Genomic DNA, 23,792 nt, shown 5'->3' with positions numbered 1-23,792 from the left:
AACAACTTGAAAAACTCCAAAAACAAACTTTGTATAACTTGTCAAGCTCTACACTTTTGCTTTTGGGCTCAACCCCAAAATATGCTTAGATTTTGAAATGAGTTTTTAGGGCAGGGTTTAAATAATGAAAATCAGGGGTTTCTGGAAAAATTCAAATCCAAACCAAATTTTTGGCATGATTCAAACAATTCAATTCAACACTCAATACACAAATGTAAACTTGTTTTAGTGAATGCATATCAAAGTTTGCAATTTGACCAGATGCCTTGCAATGCATATGATGACATGTCATGTTTTTAATATTTAAACACCCGGGGTGTTACAATCCTTCCCCCTAAAAGAAATCTCACCCCGAGATTCAAAGCCATAGAGTAAGTAATGGAAAAGGAAATGTGTCAGTCCGAAAACATCCAAAACTTGTCCATAAAACAGCTGATGTTCCTTTACAAAACACAATTTGTAGCAATCGAGCTCAACTAACATTACTCTATTCTATATTGACGCTAGAAACTCTGGAAACTTTTCTAACAAGTAATCTTCTGATTCCCAAGTAGCTTCCTCTTCTGAATGTTGATTCCATTGTATTTTATAGAACTTGATTGTCCATCTTCGAGTAACACGATCTTTTTGATCTAACACCCGGATAGGATATTCGGAATAAGTTAAATCTGGTTCTAGTTCCACTCCTTCAACTTCATCATTCTGTTCAGGCACTCGGAGACACTTCTTCAATTGAGAAATATGGAACACATCATGCACAACTACGAGATGTTCAGGTAATTTCAAGCGATATGCCACTTTTCCATGCCTCTCCAAAATTTGATATGGTCCAATATATCGGGGTGCCAACTTTCCTTTAACACCAAAACGGGTAACTCCCTTCATTGGTGATACTTTCAGATATACAAAATCTCCTTTGTTAAATACCAATGGTCTCCGTCTTCTATCCGCATAACTCTTTTGGCGGGACTGAGCTATCTTCAAATTATTCTGTATTTGCCTAACCTTGTCTTCTGTTTCTTTCACAAAGTCAACTCCAAAGAATCTTCTTTCTCCAGGCTCAGACCAACTCAACAATGTTCTGCATCTATGACCATAGAGTGCTTCAAATGGAGCCATTCTAATGCTTTCCTGATAACTATTGTTGTACGAGAACTCGACCAAAGGTAAGCATTCATCCCACTTATTGGAATAGTTAAGGACACAACACCTTAACATATCTTCAAGTACTTGATTGACTCTTTCAGTCTGTCCATCAGTCTATGGATGATAAGCTGTACTATATAGAAGTTTGGTACCCAATGAAGAATGCAACTATTTCCAAAAGTTGGAGACAAACTGTGTACCCCTATCTGACACAATAGTCTTGGGTACTCCATGGAGACTCACAATTCGCTCTAAATACATCTTGGCATACCGTATAGTGGGATATGTATTCTGAACTGGAAGAAAATGTGCTGATTTGGTTAGTCAATCTACAATAACCCATATTGAGTCAAATCCCTTTGATGTCTTGGGTAGACCAACAATAAAATCCATACTTATGTCCTCCCACTTCCAAGATGGAATAGGTAATGGTTGTAATTCACCAGCAGACCTCAAATGTATGGCTTTCACCTTTTGACAAGTATCACACTTTGCTATATATCTAGCAATCTCTATTTTCATTTTAGTCCACCAAAATCTTTGCTTCAAGTCATGGTACATCTTGTTACTTCCTAGATGGATAGATAACCTAGTAGCATGTGCCTCTTCCAGAATTGACTGCCGCAACTCAGGAACTTTTGGTACCACCAGGCGATCCTTGAACCATAACACATCTTCATTATCTATGCTAAAGCATTCCGCTTTTCCATTCTTGACTCTTTCCTTGATATGGGCTATACCCTTGTTTTCCTTCTGAGCAGCAATAACTTGATCTCAAATAGTGGCTTCAACAATTATGTTGGTCAAACTTCCTTGTTGAATTACTTCTACATTCAACTTCTCCATTTCTTGACATAAATTCAAACCCATTGTTCTCACTGTCAGACAATTGCAATAACTTTTGCGACTGAGGGCATCTGCAACTACATTTGCTTTACTGAGGTGATAATGTACTTCCAAGTCATAATCCTTAATAAGTTCTAACCATCTTCTCTGTCGCATGTTCAACTCTGACTGAGTAAAGATATACTTTAAGCTTTTGTGGTCTGTATACATATGGCACGTATTACCAAGCAGGTAATGCCGCCAAATCTTCAGAGCATGAACCACAGCTGCTAACTCTAGGTCATGAGTTAGATAGTGTTCTTCATGTTGCTTAAGTTGCCTGGACGCATATGCAATGACTCGGCCTTCTTGCATCAACACACATCTAATACCAATACCTGAAGCATCACAATAAACATCAAACGGCTTTTCGATATTAGGTTGGGCTAGCACTGGTGCAGTAGTCAACAGTCTTTTCAAAGTCTGGAAAGCCTTTTCACATTCAAATGACCAGACAAACTTAACTTGGTTCTTCAACAATTCAGTTATGGACTTTGATATTTTAGAGAAATCTAGAATAAACCGACGGTAATACCCTACCAATCCCAGAAAACTCCAAACTTGATGAACTGTGGTTGGCGGTTTCCAATCAAGCACATCCTTCACTTTGCTGGGATCAACTGCAACTCCTTTGGCTGACAAGACATGTCCAAGAAATTGCACTTCCTTAAGCCAAAAATCACACTTGCTGAACTTGGCATATAGTTGATGTTCTCTTAAGCGGGTCAGAACAATTCTGAGATGTTCCGCATGTTCTTTCTTATTCTTGGAATATACTAAAATGTCATCAATAAACACCACTACAAACTTGTCTAGCTCAGGCATGAATACTGAGTTCATCAGATACATGAAATGAGCTAGAGCATTTGTTAATCCAAAAGACATTACCAAGTATTCATATAATCCATATCTTGTGGTAAATGCCATTTTGGGAATATCTTTCGGCTTTATCTTGATTTGGTGATATCCTGACCTCAAATCTATCTTGGAGAAAACTTTTGCTCCAGCCAATTGATCAAAAAGCAAATCTATCCAAGGTAAGGGATACTTATTCTTGATGGTCACTTCATTCAACAGACGATAGTCAACACATAACCTTAGGGTCTCATCTTTCTTTTTCACAAATATTGCCAGACATCCCCAAGGTGATGAACTAGGTTGAATAAATCATTTCTCAATCAATTCTTGTAACTGAGTCTTCAACTCGACCAATTCCTTAGGTGGCATCCTATAAGCTCTCTGAGAAATCAGAGTTGTTCCAGGTTGTAACTCTATGTTAAACTGTACATCCCTATCAGGTGGTAGACCGGGTAGATCTTCTGGAAACACATCCAGAAATTCACACACTACCGGGATATCTCTAATTTCTTTGACAACAGTTGCACAAACCTTGCCCACTGATCTTCTTAGGGTTGGAAGTTGGATGAGAAGTTGAGAATTACTATCAGGCAGACTTACTCTTAATGTCCTATTCAAAGCATCTATAATAGCCTTATGCTGATACATCCAATTCATTCCCAAGATTACATCTATATCCTGATCCTTAAGGATAATTATGGTAGTGGGAAAAATATGCCCACCCAGGTTTACGGGTACCTGGTATACCATTTCTTTAGTACATAGACATCCCCCGGGTGACTGTATAAAGAAACTTTCCTTTGTTGCCCCAATTGAAATTTCATACTTCACGACAAATGTTCTATTGATGAATGAATGTGATGCGCCAGAATCAAAAAGTATAACTGCAGGGTGATTGGCAATAGGAAACATACCCATCATCACTGGCTCCCCTTCCAGAATTTCTCCAGCTTGAATATAGAACACCTGTCCTGTCTTCCTCTCATCTTTGCCCTTCTGAGTATTCTGATTGGGGTTCTTGTTTGGTGCCTGACCCTGTTGTTGATTGGCAGGGGCCTTCTGATAATTTTGATTAGCCTGCCTAGGATATGGACATTCCCTGGAGAAATGACCAGTCCTTCTACAATTGTAACAAGGATAGTTGTGACCCTAGGACATTAGAGCATTGCCACTAGGAGCATTGGTCGACTGTGAATTCGGATAGGTTATAGCAGGATGGACATTTGACTGTTGCCTGGCTTGAGACTGTGGCAGACGGTAAGGAGGACAATTATGATGTACTAGATGATAAATCATCCTCTGCCTCTTCTAATTTCCCCCAAAAGATCCGGACGGCATCTCTTTTTCTTTTTGAGCTCCTTATGCTACCGATACTTTGACTCTGAAGCAATTGCAATGTTTACGGCCTCATGATAAGTGACATTGGTGCAAGTTGTCATCATTATTTGCAGTTTGGTATTCAAACCTCTCATAAACCACCTCTTCTTCTTGGCATCCGTATTGACATGTTCAGATGCATATTGTGACAGGTGATTGAATCTTCCCACATACTGCATCATGGTTTGATCTCCTTGCTTCAAAGCAAGGAATTCATCTAGCTTCATTACCATCACTCCTTCAAGGATATAATGGGCTCTGAAGGCAGTACAAAACTCAGCCCAAGTTATTGGAATACCATCTGGTTGCATAGCCACTAAGTTCGCCCACCAAGCACTTGCTGCACCTCGAAGTTGCTGGGTGGCAAACGCAGGTTTCTGATACTCTGTGCATGGAATAAGGTCAAATTTCTGCTCCATGGTTCAGAGCCAGTCATCAGCCTCCAATGGTTGATCTGCCTTGGTGAACACCGGTGGTCTTGTGTCTGTAAAATCAACATATGTAGCCTCCTGTCTGTTATGGTGGCGACCACGGTTTCCTTGCATCTGATTCTGATTACTTAGAGCGATCTCATGAAGCAAACAGGAATTTTCAGCCGTCACATTAACAAGTGCGGTTATAGCATCAGCTAGATTTGTTGGAACTAGTGGCAGATCTGGAATACCATCCTCATCTTGTGAAGTTCCAGGAATATACGAACCCCACGTATGACGCATCTGCTCATGACAAACCAAACTTTATTCACAAGCCTTTATTGAATTGCACAAAAGCTTACTCCAGACACATTTACATATGGTTTACTAATATAAACACCAGAACCTATAAGTACCAAAACAAAACTACATAACTTAACTATAACTAACTATTATACAACTTTACTCCTTTCCGTGATTACTTCAAACTTCAGGCTCGGTATCCATTCTAGAATTATTCCGCCTTCATCATTACTTTCATTGATCATTACTAATTCTTCAGGATCTTCTTCTTCTTCTTCCTCTTCTGATTCGTTATCATCGGCAAGGATGACACCGAGGTCCATGGCATCAGCTTGGGGCTCATGATTTGGATTTAACAGATTGCTAAGCCTATGAACTTCCTCATGCAGATAATTATTATGTTCTTCTAAATCTTCTACATAGAATTCTAGCTCATGAGTTCTAGCTCTAGCTACATTTTCCCTGTGCCAAGCTTCATTTCTTCCCTCCACCGTATGAACTAACATGCTTTCACAGTTCCTGTGCACGGTGGTGAGACGCCTCAATTGATCATGTAATTCTCCTACCTGTATAGCATCCAAAGCCCTATCTCTAGTAGCTTGTGCTAACTCTGCAGAAATCCTCTATATCTCTGCTTAGGGATCAGGCCTAGAGCTGCTACTACTAGCATCGTCATTCCTAGGGGCAAGTTGGTGATGAGGAACTCCTTTGGGTCCTGTGGACTTACGGGGTGTCATCTTGGTACGAGCCATACTGTAGGAAACCAATTTAATCCAAGTAAGACCATTTGATCAAAGTCTAAAGAGCAGCTAGGATGGATTACATTACTCAAACCAGACTCACTACTCAACTCCAGACTAAGAGGTGAAGGAAGTAACGAGTGAATTAATCATGATGCATGAATTGTTCTTATGAACAAAATCATCAAAGCTTATAATGCACATAAACAACATTTATTTTTATGTAGGGCATAGTAAGATTACTACTCCACCACACAAAACCTTTTTAATCAAATACGGAATGGTGAGAAAGAAATAAGATAAGTTAGAAGCAATTTGGACCAAATTATCAAGTTAAATTTAGTCATCCCAAATCATTTTGAAGTTTTTGTAAAATAATACAACAAAAACCTTGCAACGATCACTCTGATACCATTCTGTGGCAGAACCTCCTAAATTATAGGGCCCACATGCACCTGTCATTGTCCGACGACCTTTGACATCTGTGCATATGTTTTCGGTAATTTAAGAAGACTATCGGGTGTCCTCGGGGAACCCGAATCATCCACGATTTTTGAGCAGGATCACGTTACAGAGTCATTGCCGTATTACAACATTTATTCAAATATCTACACCAGAGTAAAAACAGCGAAAGTCTTACAATAATATAATTTACAAAACAGTAGTTTCAAACCTTACAAACTAAGTTTGATAATTATTACAAACCGTAGAAGTAGTGGAGTGGCATTATAATATAATACAAAACAAACAATGAAAATGCCCTGCCCAAGGGCCACACATTTACTTCTCATCGTCATCACAAGGAACAACTGTCATGCAGCACGATCCAAAATAGATCTGCTCATGAGGCTCACCTGCAACAAGGGTCAACAAACCCTGAGTACAAAAGTACTCAACAAGACTTAACTGAAATATTAACTAATAAACCTAGGAATGCAGGCTCAGGGATTCAAGGTATAGCTTTAACAATAATCAAAGTTTTTTTTGCATAAAAGCTCTTTAACAAAATTCTTTATATAGAAAACTTCATAAAATCGTATACAAAGCTGACACGATCCGTGTTGAGATCATGAAACTTCATATCCAACACCTTCACAAGCCTTAATCGAGTTCCAGTTATTAATACTATGATGGTGAACAGAGAAGTCGTCTCCATAACCGAGGAGCAATGACGATTCGAACCGATTAAACCCAGCTAGGGATTCTAGACCACACGACATATGCAGGTCCTCGACTCACATATATCAACCTACCCTCAGATCCTCTAAAACAAGATTGGGTCCATGCCACTTGAGAATACAGTACTCCACCAATCCAGCCCATTGCCACGTGGGTACACGCTATTCCCGCCATCTCTCCACTCCAAGTGCGCGAGTAGCCATTCTCGTAATAGAATCGCCAAGTTAAGGCTTACTAGAGTATGTGGTTAGTACTACAAAGTCTCACCGCTTGCAGTTCAACAATGAACGGACCTTAATCGACATAGGCGGAAAGAGCCCGCTCACAAGACCTCCATGTCTTGTGGCTCACACACACCGAGTCCATTCGGTCTAGATTTATTACTCCACATCCCCATATCACATGATAACATAAGTAACCAAGGTTCCATTTAAAACTTGTAGGTGGCAGGTAATCACCTGACTTTCATCATTCTACGCATAGCTAAGCAAAACTAGGCATATACGAATTTAAAACTAGTAATATGGTAAATATGGAATAACAAGGGTGGTAATGCACCAATTAGGTTCTTACTTAACTCCTAATCACTTAATGCAGTAACAGAAAGCAAAAGCGAAATTAATTTGTAAAACACAAGGTAGGTTTGTATGCATCCGGGGCTTGCCTTCATTGACGAAAAAGTCCGGTTCCTGTGACGTTTCACAAGTATTCGATCCGACCTTAACAGACGGATTAACCTCCTCAGCAACTTGATTAACTACCACGTGTTCACCTTCGTTCACTACACGTAATAACAATGCCATGTTTAACATGATGCGGAATACGAAACATGATGCTCAATGATGGATGCAAAAATTAACAATTTGAATACAACTTTCCTTCGCGGTACCGTTGCAAGTCAAACAAACTAAATCTTTTTCGTAACACATACATCAATTGCCAAGGATCATTATCAACTAATGACCCAAGGTCATCACTTAATCCAAAATTTCAAACAAAACCTAAATCATTAAAGGTTACTATTTGCTTTTATGAATTAATTATTTAATTCAAAATTATGAAATAAATCAACTTATTCTAATTGTGCTCAAAATTTTACTAAATGTTCATTACATGATAAGTAAGTGGCAAAACAAATTTCATAATTTTTGGACAACTAAATAAGGCTATAAAAATCATGGAAATCCATTTATTAATAAATTGAGCAATTTTTATCACATTCAAAATCTACTGAAAAACAATATTTCAAAATTTTCTTAAATAATATGCATCACAGAGAGGTGACACAAAAATTATCATAATTTTTGGAGCTCTAATTAAATTTATACAAAAATAACAAAAATAGACACTATTCATTCAAATATGAAAATAGAAAAATCCATTTTGAAATCATTGAGTCGCTGACACATTGACCCCACCTGTCATCCCCTTCCTCCCACGCTGACCACGACAACGACGGCGCTGACCGGTGATTTCTCACTGATGGCGAGGCCAACGGTGACAACCAAGGTACCAAAACACTACCCTCGACAAGGCGCATCGATCTAGAGCATAAGTTGGACTAGCTACGGATGGGACCGAGCACTACACCGGCCATGGTGGACGCGGTGGCAGGCAGCGCTATGCCGGCGACGTGAGACCTATAAAGCTTAAATAGATTGCCTAGGAAGCATCAGTAGCTCACCCCAAACGCGACTAAGTAGAGCACAAGGCCGGAGGAGCAACAGAGAGGCGTGACGACGACCACGGTGATCACGGCGGAGCAAAGGTCATCGGTGATGGAGAACCGGCGACTGCAGTGATCAAAACGAGTAAACAACAATGAATTAAGTACTATAGCATCAAGACGAAGCCATAGGTACCCTGATCATGGACAACGGCTCATCGGAGAGCCCTGGCCACGACGACACGCCCATGATGCTGAAGTTGTCGGCCACGAGGAAGAAGGACGTGGACAGCGGATTCCCGGCGAAATCAGTCGACCATAGTTGGCTGGGTGGGTGCGCAAGAGAAAGACAGAACTAGAACAGCCTTTACCGAGACGGCAACGGTGCTAGGGAGACGATGCGAGCTCGCTGGAGCGATGACAACGACGGCGGAGGTGAAAACAGAGGAAGAAGAAAAACGACGACGACGGCGTTTCGGTACTTATAGCGCGGCTCAGAAGCTCAAGGAAGCCACAACGGAGCCGTTTCCACACCAGCACGACGCCAAGGACGGCCACGACGTGCCTGGAACGCCGAAGGTCGCCGACCATGTAGCTACGGCAGTGAACACTGTTCATAGTATTTATAAGTTTGCCATTCGCCAAAATTCACAAATTACTCTCAAATTTTCATAACAACTCAAAAATCTCCAAAAATAAAAGTTGTCGAAAATCAAAAGTTCTACAACTTTGCTTTTATAACCAACTCCTAATTTGGTCTACATTTTGAAATGAACTTTTGAATTCAAATAGGAAACATTTAACGAATTACGCCTTTTTGAATTACTCCAAATTTTACTAAACAACTTGAAAAACTCCAAAAACAAACTTTGTATAACTTGTCAAGCTCTACACTTTTGCTTTTGGGCTCAACCCCAAAATATGCTTAGATTTTGAGATGAGTTTTCAGGGCAGGGTTTAAATAATGAAAATCTGGGTTTTCTAGAAAATTCAAATCCAAACCAAATTTTTGGCATGATTCAAACAATTCAATTCAACACTCAATACACAAATGTAAACTTGTTTTAGTGAATGCATATCAAAGTTTGTAATTTGACCAGATGCCTTGCAATGCATATGATGACATGTCATGTTTTTAATATTTAAACACCCGGGGTGTTACACCACACCTCTCCAAAATTTGAAATGGTCCAATATAACAAGGTGCCAACTTGCCTTTAACTCCGAAATGGGTAACTCCCTTCATTGGTGATACCTTCAGATATACATAATCTCCCTTGTTAAACAACAATGGTCTACGTCGTTTATCCGCATAACTCTTTTGTCGGGACTAAGCTATCTTCAAATTACTTTGTATCTGCGTAACCTTCTCTTCTGTTTCTTTCACAAGGTCAACCCCAAAGAACCATCTTTCCTCGGGTTCAGACAAATTTAGTGATGTTCTGCATCTATGACCATAGAGTGCTTCAATCGGAGCCATCTTTATGCTCTCTTGATAACTATTATTGTATGGGAACTCAGCCAAAGGCAAACATTCATCCCACTTATTGGAATAGTTAAGGACACAACACCTTAACATATCTTCAAGTATTTGATTTACTCTTTTAGTCTGACCATCAATCTATGGATGATAAGCAGTACTATGCAGAAGTTTGGTACCCATTGAAGCATTCAATTATTTCCAAAAGTTGGAGACAAACTGTGTACCTCTATCTGACACAATGGTCTTTGGTACACCATGTAAGCTCATGATTCGTGCTAAATACATCTTGGCATATTGGATAGTGGGCTATATACTCTTGACTAGAAGAAAATGTGCTGACTTGGTTAGTCGATCTACAATAACTCATATTGAGTTAAAACCTTTTGATGTCTTGGGTAGACCAACGATAAAGTCCATACTAATATCCTCCCACTTCCAAGCTGGAATAGGCAGTGGTTGTAACTCTCCAGCAGACCTCAAATGTATAGCTTTTACTTTTTGACAACTATCACACTTGGCTATATATCGAGCAATCTCTATCTTCATTTTGGTCCACCAAAATCTCTGTCTCAAGTCATGGTACATCTTATTACTTCCCAGATGAATAGATAACCTAGTTGTATGTGCCTCTTCAAGGATTGACTATCGCAACTCAGGAACCTTTGGTACCACTAAATGATTCTTGAACCATAGCACACCTGCATCATCTATTCTGAAGCATGCTACTTTTCCCTTCCTAACTCTTTCTTTGATATGGGCTATACCCTTGTTTTCTTTCTGAGCGGCAATAATTTGGTCTCGAATAGTTGATTAAACAATTATATTGGTCAAACTACCTTGTTGAATTATCTCCATATTCAACTTCTCCATCTCTTGACATAAAGTCAGATCCATTGTTTTTACTATTAGGCAATTGCAATGACTCTTATGACTGAGTGCATCTGCAACCACATTTGCCTTACTAGGATGGTAATGCACCTCCAAGTCATAATCTTTAATCAATTCTAACCATCTTCTTTGCCGCATGTTCAATTCTAATTGAGTAAAGATATACTTTAAACTCTTGTGATCTATATAAATATGGCAAGTATTACCAAGCAGGTAATGCCGCCAAATCTTCAAAGCATGGACAACTGCTGCTAACTCCAGATCATGAGTTGGATAATGTTCTTCATGTTGCTTAAGTTGTTTGGAAGCTTAGGCAATGACTCGGCCTTCTTGCATCAGTACACTCCCAATACCAATACCCGAAGCATCATAATAAACGTCAAATGACTTCTCGATATCTGGCTGTGCTAACACTAGTGTAGTGGTTAATAATCTCTTCAAAGTCTAGAAAGCTTCTTCACATTTAGGTGACCAGACAAACTTGGCTTGGTTCTTCAACAATCCCATGATGGACTTGGATATTCTAGAGAAATCTAGAATAAAACGACGGTAATAACCCGCTATTCCTAGAAAACTCCGAACCTGGTGAACAGTGGTTGGTGGTTCCCAATCTAGTATATCCTTAACTTTGCTTGGATCTACTACAACTCCTTCAGCTGACAAGACATGTCCTAAAAACTATACTTCCGTTAGCCAAAAGTCACACATACTGAACTTGGCATATAACTAATGTTCTCTTAGGCGGGTCAGAACAATTCTGAGATGTTCTGCATTTTCTTTCTTGTTCTTGGAATATACTAAGATGTCATTAGTAAACACCACTACAAACTTGTCTAGCTCAGGCATGAATACAGAATTCATTAGATACATGAAATGAGCTGGGGCATTTGTCAAACCAAAAGACATTACCAGGTATTCATATAATCCATATCTAGTGGTAAATGTCGTTTTGGAATATCTTCAGGCTTAATTTTGATTTGATGGTAACCTGTCCTCAAATCAATCTTGGAGAAAACCTTGGCTCCAGCCAGTTGATCAAAAAGTAAATCTATCCAAGGTAAGGGATATTTATTTTTAATTGTCACTTCATTCAATGGACGATAGTCAACACACAATCTCAGGGTCTCATCTTTCTTTTTCACAAAAATTGCAGGACATCCCCAAGGTGATGAACTAGGTTGGATAAATCCTTTATCAATCAACTCTTGCAACTGAGTCTTCAACTTGGCTAATTCCTTGGGAGGCATCCTATAAGCTCTCTGAGAGATCGGAGCTGTTCCAGGTTTTAAATCTATTCCAAACTAAACATCCCTATCAGGTGGTAGACTGGGTAAATCTTCAGGAAAAACCTCTGGAAATTCACAAACTACAGGGATATCTATAATCTCATTGATGGAAGTTGCACAAACTTTTTCCACTGGTCTCTTTAAGATTGGAAGTTGGATAAGAAGCTAAGAATTACTATCTGGCAAACTCACCCTTATTGTCCTATTCAAAGTATCTACAACAGCTTTATGTTGATACATCCAGTTCATTCCCAAGATCACATCTATATCCTGATCCTTTAGAATAATCATGGTGGTGGAAAAATGTGCCCACCCAGGTTTATAGGTACCTGGTACACCATTTCCTTAGTACACAGACGTCTCCCGGGTGACTGTATATAGAAATTTTATTTTGTTTCCCCAATTGGAATTTCATGATTTATGACAAAGGTTCTATTGATGAATGTATGAGATGCACCAGAATCAAAGAGCATAACTACAGGATGATCGGCGACAGGAAACATACCCAGCATCATGGGTTCCCCTTCTAGAATCTCCCCAGCTTGAATATAGAAAACCTGCCCCGTCTTCTTTTCATTTTTTCCCTTCTAAGCATTTTGGTTATGGTTCTTGTCCTGAGCTTGACCCTGTTGTAGATTTCTAGGAGCCTTCTAAAAATTTGGATTATACTGCTTAGGATACGAGCATTCCCTAGAGAAATGACCTGACTTCCCATAATTGAAACATGGGTAATTGTGGCCTTGAGGTGTTGGAGCACGAACACTAGGAACATTTGACTGTTGTGTGTTTGGATAAGTCACGGTAGGACAAACATTTGGTTGTTGACTGACTTGGAACTATGGCGGATGATAAGGAGGACAATAGTGATTCACTAGATGATAGATTATCTTCTGTCTCTTTTGATTGCCACTGAAAGACCCTGATGGCACACTCTTCTTCTTCTTCTTCCGGTTCATCATCATCTGCTATGATGACACCTGGGTCCATTGCATCTGCCTGAGGCTCATGATTTGGATTCAGGAGATTATTCAGCCTATGGACTTCTTCATGTAGATTGGTATAATATTCTTCTAAGTCTTCTACATAGAACTCTAACTCATGAGCTCAGGCTCTAGCTACATCTTCTCTATGTCAAGCTTCATTTCTTCCTTCCACCATACAAACTAACATAAGCTCACAGTTCTTATGAGCGGTGGTGCGACACCTCAATTGATCCTGTAACTTGCCCACCTGGATGGCATCCAAGGTCCTATCTCTAGTAGCCTGTGCTAATTCTACTAAAAGCCTCTGTATCTCAGCCTGGGGATTAGGCCTAAAGCTGCTACTGCTAGCACCATCACTTCTAGGGGCAAGCTGGTGACGAGGAACTCCTTTGGGTCCAACGGACTTATGGGGTGTTATCTTGGTACGATCCATACTGTAGAAAGCAAGATTTCAAAATAGTAAGACAATCAGATAAAAGTCTAAAGAGCAGCAAGGATGGATTACACTACTCAACCCAGACTAAGAGGGAAAGTAAGTAACAAGTGGATTAATTATGATGCATGAATCGTCCGTACGAAACTTAAACATCAAAGCTCCTATAGTACATAAACAATAGTTCTTGTTATATAGGGCATAATAAGATTACAACTCCACCATACAAAGCCTTTTTAATCAAATAAGGAATGACGAGAATGAATTAAGATAAGTCGAAAGCAATTTGGACCAAATTAACATGTTCAATTTATTTGTCCCAAATCGTTTTGAAGTTTTGTAAAACAATACTACAAAAACCTTTGTAATGGTCGCTCTGATACCATTCTGTGGCAGAACCTCCTAAATTTTAGGGCCCACATGCACATGTCACTGTCCAAAGACCACTGACGACCATGCATATGTTCCTGATAACTTAAGAAGACTGTCGGGTGTCCCTAGGGAACCCCGAATCATCCACGATTTTCCGAGCAGGATCCATTATAGAGTCATTGCAGTATTACAATAGTTTATTCACTAATTTACATCAGAGTGAAATAGCGGAAGTCTTACAATAACTTAGTTTACAAAACAGTTATTTCAAACCTTACAAACTAAGTACGATTATGATTACAAACCATAGTAGTGGAGTAGCTTCAGTAATATAAACATAACACACAAAGAAAGTGCCCTACCCAAGGACCACACATTTACTTATCATCATTGATTTGAACAATAGTCATGCAGCACAGTCTAAAGTAGACCTACTCATGAGACTCACCTACAACAAGGGTTAATGAACCCTGAGTACAAAAGTACTCAACAAGACTTAACCAAAATAAAAACTGATAAGACTCAGGAATGCAGGCTCAGGGATTCAAGGTAAGGCTTTAGCAATAAACAAGGTTCTTTTGCATAAAAGCTCTTTAAAAAGATTCTTTCTTTCAACTTTTAATCCTTATCAAAATCATATATGAATCTGCCATGATCCGTATTTGAGATCATGACCTTCATATCAAACTTTTTCTCAAAACTTCCTCAAGTTTCATTTGTTAACTACGATGATAAACAGTGAGTTGAGTCTCCATAATCGAGGAGCAATGATGATTCAAACCGATTATAACCCAGCTAGGGATTCACAACCACACAACATATGTAGGTCCCTGACCTACATATACCAACCCACCCTCAGATCCTCTAAAACAAGAACGGGTCCGCGCTACCCGAGAATACAGTACTCCACCAATCTAGCCTATTGCCACATGGGTACACGCTACTCTCGCCATCTCTCCACTCCCAGTGCGCGAGTAGCCATTCTTGTAATAGAATAGCCGAGTTAAGGCTTACCGGAGTATGTGGCTAGTACTACAAAGTCTCACCTCATGCAATTCAACAACGGACAGTTCTTAATCAACACAGGCGGAAAGAACCCGCTCACAAGACATCCATGTCTTGTGGCTCTCATCCACCGAGTCTGCCCGGTCTAGATTTATTACTCCACATGCTCATATCTCATGATAACATAAATAACTAGTCGTATCCAAGAAACCATTTATATCTCGCAGGTGACCGGTAATCACCCGACTTTTATCGTTCTAAGCATGGCTAAGCATAATTAAGCATTCTCGGATTGAAATGGGTAACAAGGTTGATTTGGAAAAAAACAAGGTTGGTAATGCACCAATTAGGTTTCCACTCAACTCCTATTCACTTAATGCAGTATTGAAAAGCAAGAGTGATATAAATTTGTAAAACACAAGGTAGGTTTAAATGCATCTGTGGCTTGCCTTGATTGCCGAAAAAATCAGGTTCCGGAGATGTTCCACAGATATCAAACCCGACCTCAACAGGTGGATTAACTTCCTCAACAACTTGGTGGACTACCATGTTCTCACTTTCGTTCACTACACGTAGTAATAATGCCATGTTTAATATGATGCGCGATATAAAACATGATGCTTGACGATGGATGCAAAAGTTAGTAACTTGAATACAAATTTTCTTCGCGGTACAGTTGCAAACCAACAACTGAATATGCCTTTTCATAAACTCAAACACTTACTTTAATTGCCAAGGACCATTATATGCCAATGACCCAAGGTCATCACCCAATCCAAAAATTCAAACAAAACCTAAGTCATTAAGGTTTACTATTTGCTTTTATGAATTAATTATTTAATTAAAATTTATGAAATAAATCAACTTTCTCCAAAGGAGCTCAAAATTTTTGTGAAGACTCATCACATGATAACTAAGTGGCAAAACAATGTTCATAATTTTTGGATAATTATTTAAGCCTAGAAAAATCATGGAAACCCATTTATTAATTAATTTGAGAAATTTTTATCACATTCAAAATATACTGAAAAGTAACATTTAATATTTTTCCTAAATAGTTTACATCTCAGAGAGGTCACACAAAAATGTTCATAATTTTTGGAGCTCTATTTAATTCTACACAAAATAAACAAATCATAGCACTATTTAAACAATTCTGCAAAATAGAAAAAATCATTTTCAAATACACAGTCACTGACAGGTGGGTCACCCTTGTCGGCACAGTACCCCACGCTGACCACGGTGGCGAAGCTCGCTGACCAGCGATTTCTCGCCGACGGTGAGATCTCCGGCCATGGCCAGGGTACCAACGTGATCACCACGTTAAGGCGCACCTATTGGTGGCACTAATTGCACCAGTCACTGCTCAAACTGAGCTCGACGCTGGCCATGGCGGCCATGATGGTGCGACTGCGTTACAATGGCAAAATGAGGCTGGTAGTGGTTAAACAAAAAGCTTAGGAGGACTCAGGAGCTCACCCCAAACACGCTCGAGCTGATGGCTGAACCAGAGGAGCAACAGAAAGGCTTGTCGACGATGAAGGCAGTCATGGCGGCGTTCCGGCGTCGACGGCGGCTTTCCAGTGGCTATAGTGGATGAATGGATCAACTAAAAGGCCATAGAGCACCAGGGCAACACAGTGAAGATGAAATCAGGCTTGAGAGATCAAGAAAGCTACCAGAGCTTGCTGGCCACGATAAGGCGACGGTGATGCTGCCGGCTGCAAGGAAGATGGGCGATGTGTAGCGTATCTTGGTGAAGTTAGGCTACTAGAACTAGTTGGCTGGGTTTGCAATGAGCAGGCGGAGCTATGGTAAGCTTTGCTGAGACCGGGAGGGCACTACAGCGACGGCACGAGCTCGACGGAGCTGAGCGGCGACGTCGAAAAAAATTGGGGAAAGGAACGGAGAAGAACGGCGACAACGCAAGCTTTATAGCACGGCCAAGAAGCAAGGAGAAGCCACGTAGCAGCCTTCCCCTGCCAGTGCGAAGCCAGAGATGGCCACGGGCGCGACTGGAATGCGGTGGAAGATCACCGACGGTGTGGTGTCGCCCGCGGCACTGTTCACAATATTTACCGAATTGCCACTCGTCTAATTTCTCAAATTATTCCCAAATTTGCATGGTAACTCAAAAATCTCCAAAAATAAAAGTTGTTCCAAATTCAAAGTTCTACAACTTTTCTTTAACAACCATACTCAAATTATGTCTACATTTTAAAATGTAACTTTAAAATCAAAAGGGGACACTTTAAGAACTTATCGCCTTTTCAAATTACTTCAAATTTTATATAACAACTTTGGAAACTTGAAAAACCAACTTTGTACACCTTGACAAGCTCTACACTTTTGCTTTTAGGCTCAACTCCAAAATGTGCTTAGATTTTGAATTAGGTTTTCCACGGTAGAATTAAATGCTATAAATTAGGGTTTTGGAATTCCAATTCAATACAAAGGTTTTGAATTTGATTCATCCATACAAGTCAACACATATAACCATAAAAATAAACTTGTTTTAGTGAATGCATACCAAAGTTTTTACTAACACCAAAATGATGTGCAATGCATATGATGATATGGCATATTTTAGGGTTTAAAACACCAGAGGTGTTACAATGTGATGAGCTTTCACTAGTTTTAGTTTTTCCATAGAAAAGTTCCTTAGTGAGAAAAGCATGGTCTTGTACCAAATTATCCTGAGCAACACTGAGTTCCTCATGAGCCAATTTTAGCTCCTCATGTGAACAAGTAGTAACATAAAATAGATGTTTTTGTTGTTCACATGTGTTCTTTAGAAAAGAGTTTTCATTTTTCAATTTCTCGGTTTTAGCCATCTCTTTTTCTAAAGCTTTGATCATGCAACCATATCTATCTAGAAGCTCCTCATATGAATCAAGATCAATCACATTTGCATTAGATACCTTAGTGTCACCTTGTGACATGAAGCAATGTGATGTAGTTGGACAGCTTGAAGAAACATCACTCTCATAGCCCGAGCATGATCCATCATTATCATCATCAAGTGTGCATGGAGTAGCATCATCATTGGCATCACTTGAGGAATCATCATCAATCTTGTCAAGTGATCTTGTGGTAGAAAATCATCATCACTTGACCATGAGATGGAGCAATCTTCCACAATCATGGAGTTGTGGTCATGCTCAACATCCTCATGTGCCTCCTTCTTGGGCTCATTATCATCATCGGAGACCGACCCATATTTCTCATTGAGATAACTCCAAATCTCATGGGCGGCCTTCATGTCTATGATCTCTCCAAAGATGTTATCATGCAAAGATCTATACATGATGTTAGTAGCTTGGATGTCGATATCTAGGCATTTCTCTTATGCTTGAGTTAGATTATCTTCATCCAACACATGAGAAAAGCCTACATGTACCATCCACCACATTTGAGGGCAAATAAACTTAAAATTGCATATCATCCAATTTTTCCATGTGCAAAGTGTGTGTCATTAAAAATGTATGGACAATCAACATCTAGCCCATAAGTCACCATCCTCTTAGGTCGGTGAAGACCACAAATGAGAGACCTAGCTTTGATAACACTTGTAAGGTCGAGATGGCAAACTAGAGGGGGGTGAATAGTCCTTTTAAATTTAGTCACGCCGGATAACTGAAACAAATGCGGAATTAAAACAATTGGTCTAGCCAAGACTACACCTCTCTATCAAAGTTCACAAGCACCTTATAAAGATCCTAATTAGACAACAAAGGTGCCGGGTTAGCTAGAGCTCACCTATCCAATTCTAGAAGCAAGGTCACACAAACTTATGCCACTAGTATTTTGTACACCGGGGAGCTCTTGCACAATTCTAGTAAGCAAAAGCACAAAGCTCCTAAGCTCACTAGCAATGCTAAATAACAAGGCAACCAATGCCAAATTAGAGAGTGCAAATTCTTAGCTACACAAACTAAGCAATATGACTAACAAGATTACACAAAACAAATTAGTCACGCAAGGGAGCTACCTGTATGCTACACAAGCAAGAAGGTTACTAGTGAGCTACACAAGCTAACTAATTACAAGAGCAACTACACAAGCACAATGTATATGAAAGTAATTACAAGCTTGTGTTAGGGGATTGCAAACCAAAGAGAAGAACAATGTTGACACGGTGATTTTTCTCCCGAGGTTAACGTGCTTGCCAACACGCTATGTCCCCATTGAGACAAGCTCCAAGGTTGCCGCCGGTCCTATTCCTAGTGGTGACCCACAAGTCACACTCTCCCATGTGGAGTGCTTACCACAAGCTCTAGCACTTGACCTGGCCGGACCAGTTGTCACCCTTCGCGTCTCACTCTACTAGAGTTGCTCTTTGCGGCTCCCATGGGGCGAGCACAATGCCCCTCACAAAACTCTTCTCCAGAGCACCGCACAAGCTTCTTATGGGCTTCGACAGAAACCACCACCAAGCCATCTAGGAGGTGGCAACCTCAAAATTAACAAGCACCACCGGCTTGCAAGACGACCACCTAGTGCCACTCGATGCAACCTCACAGTGCAATTGCACTAGAATCGCTCACTCACTCGATCGGATGAACACTATCAAGCACAAGTGAGTTAGAGGGCTTCCAGGCATGACCACATAAGCCACCAAGGCTCTAGTGTGCTCAGCCCCTAGCAAAAGGCCAACCAACACTTCTATTTATAGCCCCATGGGCTAAAATAGCCGCTACCCCTTCATTGGGCATTTTTCAGGACGACTAGACGTGCAGGTCATGTGCACCGGACACGTCTGGTCATTGTGTTCGGTCACTGCATGACCACCACGTGTCCCATTCAAACGAAGTAGATATTGCCACCCAACGGCCCTCTCTGACATGCTCTGATGCGACGCATCGGAAGCACTACATCGAAGTGATCGGTCATAGGAGGGGCGGCGTCCAGTCGAGTCCAAAGAGCTCCTAGAGCCACTCAACTACGACCGGACGTATCCGGTGTGGTCTACCGGACATAGGAGGGGCACCGTCCCATTGAGTCTAGAGAGCTCCTAGAGCCACTCAACTGCAACCAGATGTGTCTGGTGTGGCCGACCGGATGTGCCAATGCGTCTGGTCCTCTTTAGACCAACAACCACGCCCCACGTCACCACGACCTGACACTAAATAGTGATTGCTTAGCCTCTAGTCACCGCTACGAGCCAGAGTCCAGTCACTTCGGCAACTTTGCCCGCACCTAGCCAGAATACCGTTCATGTCCGGTATCGATATCGGGCGCGTCCGGTCACATCGGGAACACTACCGCCTGAGTCAGATACCAGACGCGTCTGGTCCTCGTGTCACATGTGTCCGGTCACCCTGTGACCAGCGCATTCAACTCCTTTTCTTCACCAACTTCTTCTCCTTTACAAATGTGCCAACACCACCATTTGTACAACACCTTGTGCATGTGTGTTAGCTTTTCACAAAAAAAATTCAAGGAGTTAACCACTCAACTTGCTGCGCCACTTGATCCTAGCAATGATGCAAAGTTAGATCACTCGAGTGGCACTAGATGACCAATATGCAAACAAGTTTGCCCCTCTTGATAGTATGGCCATCTATCATAAACCCGGTCATCAACTTCTCTACACACCTATGACTAGTGAAATGAAATGCCCTAGGTTATACCTTTGCCTTGCGCATTCCATTCCATCTCCTCCAATGTCGATGCAACACATGCACCAACACGATCAACAATGATATGATCCACTTCATATCATCATGTGATCATATTGGTTCATCAATCTTGACTTCACTTGCTCTTCACCATTGTCTCATGTGCAATGAGCTCCTTCATATCACATGTGTGAGATTTGCAACATCTCTGAGCCATTTCCACTTCCATGGCATATGTTGCTCACACACATGTACCTGTGGACTAATCACCTGTGTATCTCACATAAGCACAATTAGTCCACCTAGGGTTGTCACTCAATTACTAAAACCAAACAAGGACCTTTCAGTCATGCTCAGAGACTTAATCCCTCATTGGGCTAGGCTGTTACGATGATGGCCTCATTGGCCAAGATCGCCGTGTCCATGCTGCCAATGGGTAAGTCTGTGAGAACCCTAGGTTTATGGTCATTCCATGCCCCGGTCATGTCCCCCAAAGGGGAAATCCTTGGCTTCCTAACCGAGCCACTCGTATAGTTCCCTTGCCCATCTATTGATAATCAGGGGCTCACTGCCTCCCTCATTGGGTCACCATGAGTCACTCTAGGTCAGTACTCAGACATCGCTCATCTAGATGGTCGGGACGCTTCTAGATGCCCTAGCTACAGCTGTGTGGGCTCATCTCCTGAGCGTCCCTCGCACTTTTAGTTGCTTTGGGTGACCTTGAAGCCCAGTGGTCCAGCATTGAACCCTCGATGATGCCCCTTTTGGGGGCCCCCGGACCGACGTGCGGTTGGGTGGAACGATCCGATGAAGGATTAGGATATAGGCAGATACCTACAAAGAGAACAGAATAGACACAAGAGAGGGGAAAGAGGACATAACTAGTGACACAATGACCGGGGCTGCTCCGTTAGCACCTTGCTGATCTTTCACCTGCTCCTCCTGCTCCATCCACCCATCCTTGCCTTGCTCGGGGGCCTTCTATAGTGGTTCTTCTTTAGAAAGGTCATAAGATGGTTAGTTTCGTCAATCCTATGGTGTAGTCGAGCTTCTATTGGGGTCGCTCGGGTTAAAGGAGACAATGATTGAAGCAAGCGAAGCAAGGGGGTCAGGAGGATGGGACTTATCTTGGTTTTTGTTGTTGTAGAGGTAGGCCGGCGAAGGAGGTCGGTAGGTGGGCCTTGACTCATGAGGTGTCACTTCAGGGTAGGTGGCTCAACAATGGCCTTCCCTCTTAGGGAAAGGTCAGAACTCACCTCAAATGGGTCAGCCCCTTCTATAGGACCAAGCACATAGATGGAGGGGCCAACCGAGCCACTACTGCCGTCAGAAGCTTGGGCACCTCACCGATGCTCAGTCAGTCGAGCACCACCGCTGCCTTAGTTGCTTCCTCCACCGGTGCCCCTTGTGTGTCATAGCCTGAGCTATCGGGAGCGTAGGAGGGCGATGAGTGCAACTGCTTGGGTGATGTAGTCTTGCTTGTAGTGGTGGGCTTGCTTGAAGCTGCCCTCGACGGTGATGACCCCCTTTGGGCCAGGCATCTTGAGCTTCAGGTAGGTATAGTTGGGGACAGCCATGAACTTGGCAAAGCACGGTTGACCAAGGAGGGTGTGGTAGACGCTAGGGAAGTTGATGACCTCGAAGGTGAGCAGCTCCTTGTGGAAGTTGTCTAGCTAGCCGAAGGTGACATTGAGCCAGATGGTCCTATGGGGCATGACTTCCTTCCTTGGCATGATCCCATAGAATGGCGCCTTGCTAGGGCACAGGCTGTTCCGAGGGATGCCCATCTTGTCGAGGGTGCTATCATAGAGTATGTTGAGGCCACTCCTCACATCCATCAACATTTTGTTGAGGCATGTGGTACCCATGATCGGGCTAACCATGAGCGGGTAGCACCTTGGATAAGGGACATACTCGGGGTGATCTTCTTGGTCAAAGGTGATGGTCGTCTAGGACCATCGAAGCCACGTCAAGGCGGCAAGGGTGTGGACGACGTTCACCTCCTACTTGGTGATGTGGCGCTACTGGCAGGTGTCGACGAAATATGGTCGACAATCTACCTAGGGGTATGCCCAAGGTAGTAGATTGTCGGTAGACAGATGCGCAAGCCACAAACAAGACAGTGACGCAAGACAGACATGAGGTTTTATCCAGGTTCGGCCGCCAAGAAGGCGTAATACCTACGTCCTGCGTCTAATTTGTATTGCTGTATGTCAATGAGAGATGTTTTTTAGAGGGATCCCCTACCCACCTTATATAGTTCGGGGGGTAGGCTTACAAATCTGGAAACTAATCCTAGCTAGTTACAATTGCCATATGTGGCCGGATAAGGATTTCTATTCTAACCGACCAGGATCTTGCTTGATCACCAAATCCACCTTGACTCCTTGTGCGGGACTCCGATCAGGTTGGCTGGGCCACACATCATCTTTTGGTGGACCGGACCCACCGATCTGGCCCGGCCCAAGCTTAGCCGTAAGGGTATAGGGGTTAATACCCCCACAGCTAGTCCCCGAGCACCATGTATTATGCTGCGACACGCCATTTTAACCTTCTCCGACAAGTAAGGCTTGAGTCCTTGACATCTCTGACCACCATCATCGCCGGAGAAGTAAGTTGTCCGAAGAATGTATGGTGCTCTTAAGAAAAAAGAAAAAGATTTCCGTCCTGAGAAGTGTGCCCACTTGTATTTCTGAAAAGAAATGTAAGTGGTCTTGAAGCATAGCGTCCTTGAACGTCAGAGGCGTAGGGGTCGAAAAACAAACACATTCACCACAAGGTGAAGTGTACCCACTTAGTCCTTGAGCCTGGTAGTAGGTGACGCAGGCACGTGGTGCCAGGGTCTAAAAATAATTCCTAGTTAAGTTGAGAACCCAATTGTCGTACAAACAAAAACGAGATGCACCGGCAGGTGCATCGTACCGACGTAGTCCCCAAGCTTGCTGGAAGGCGAGGTATGAGCCTTGTAGCAAGGTCTAAATAAATGTCTCTCAACTATATGTGAGTACAAATCACATGTAGCCGAGGAGAACCATTCTCCGAGCAGTGGTCGGGACAGTCCCCGAGCACATTAATAATCCTTACAATCATTCAAAGCACAGGGGTCGATTAAAACACATTCACCGCAAGGTGAAGTATGCCCACTTAGTCCCCG

This window comes from Miscanthus floridulus, chromosome 12 (genome assembly GCF_019320115.1).
Source record: "Miscanthus floridulus cultivar M001 chromosome 12, ASM1932011v1, whole genome shotgun sequence".
NCBI lineage: Eukaryota > Viridiplantae > Streptophyta > Magnoliopsida > Poales > Poaceae > Miscanthus > Miscanthus floridulus.
This window is presented reverse-complemented; position numbering follows the sequence as displayed.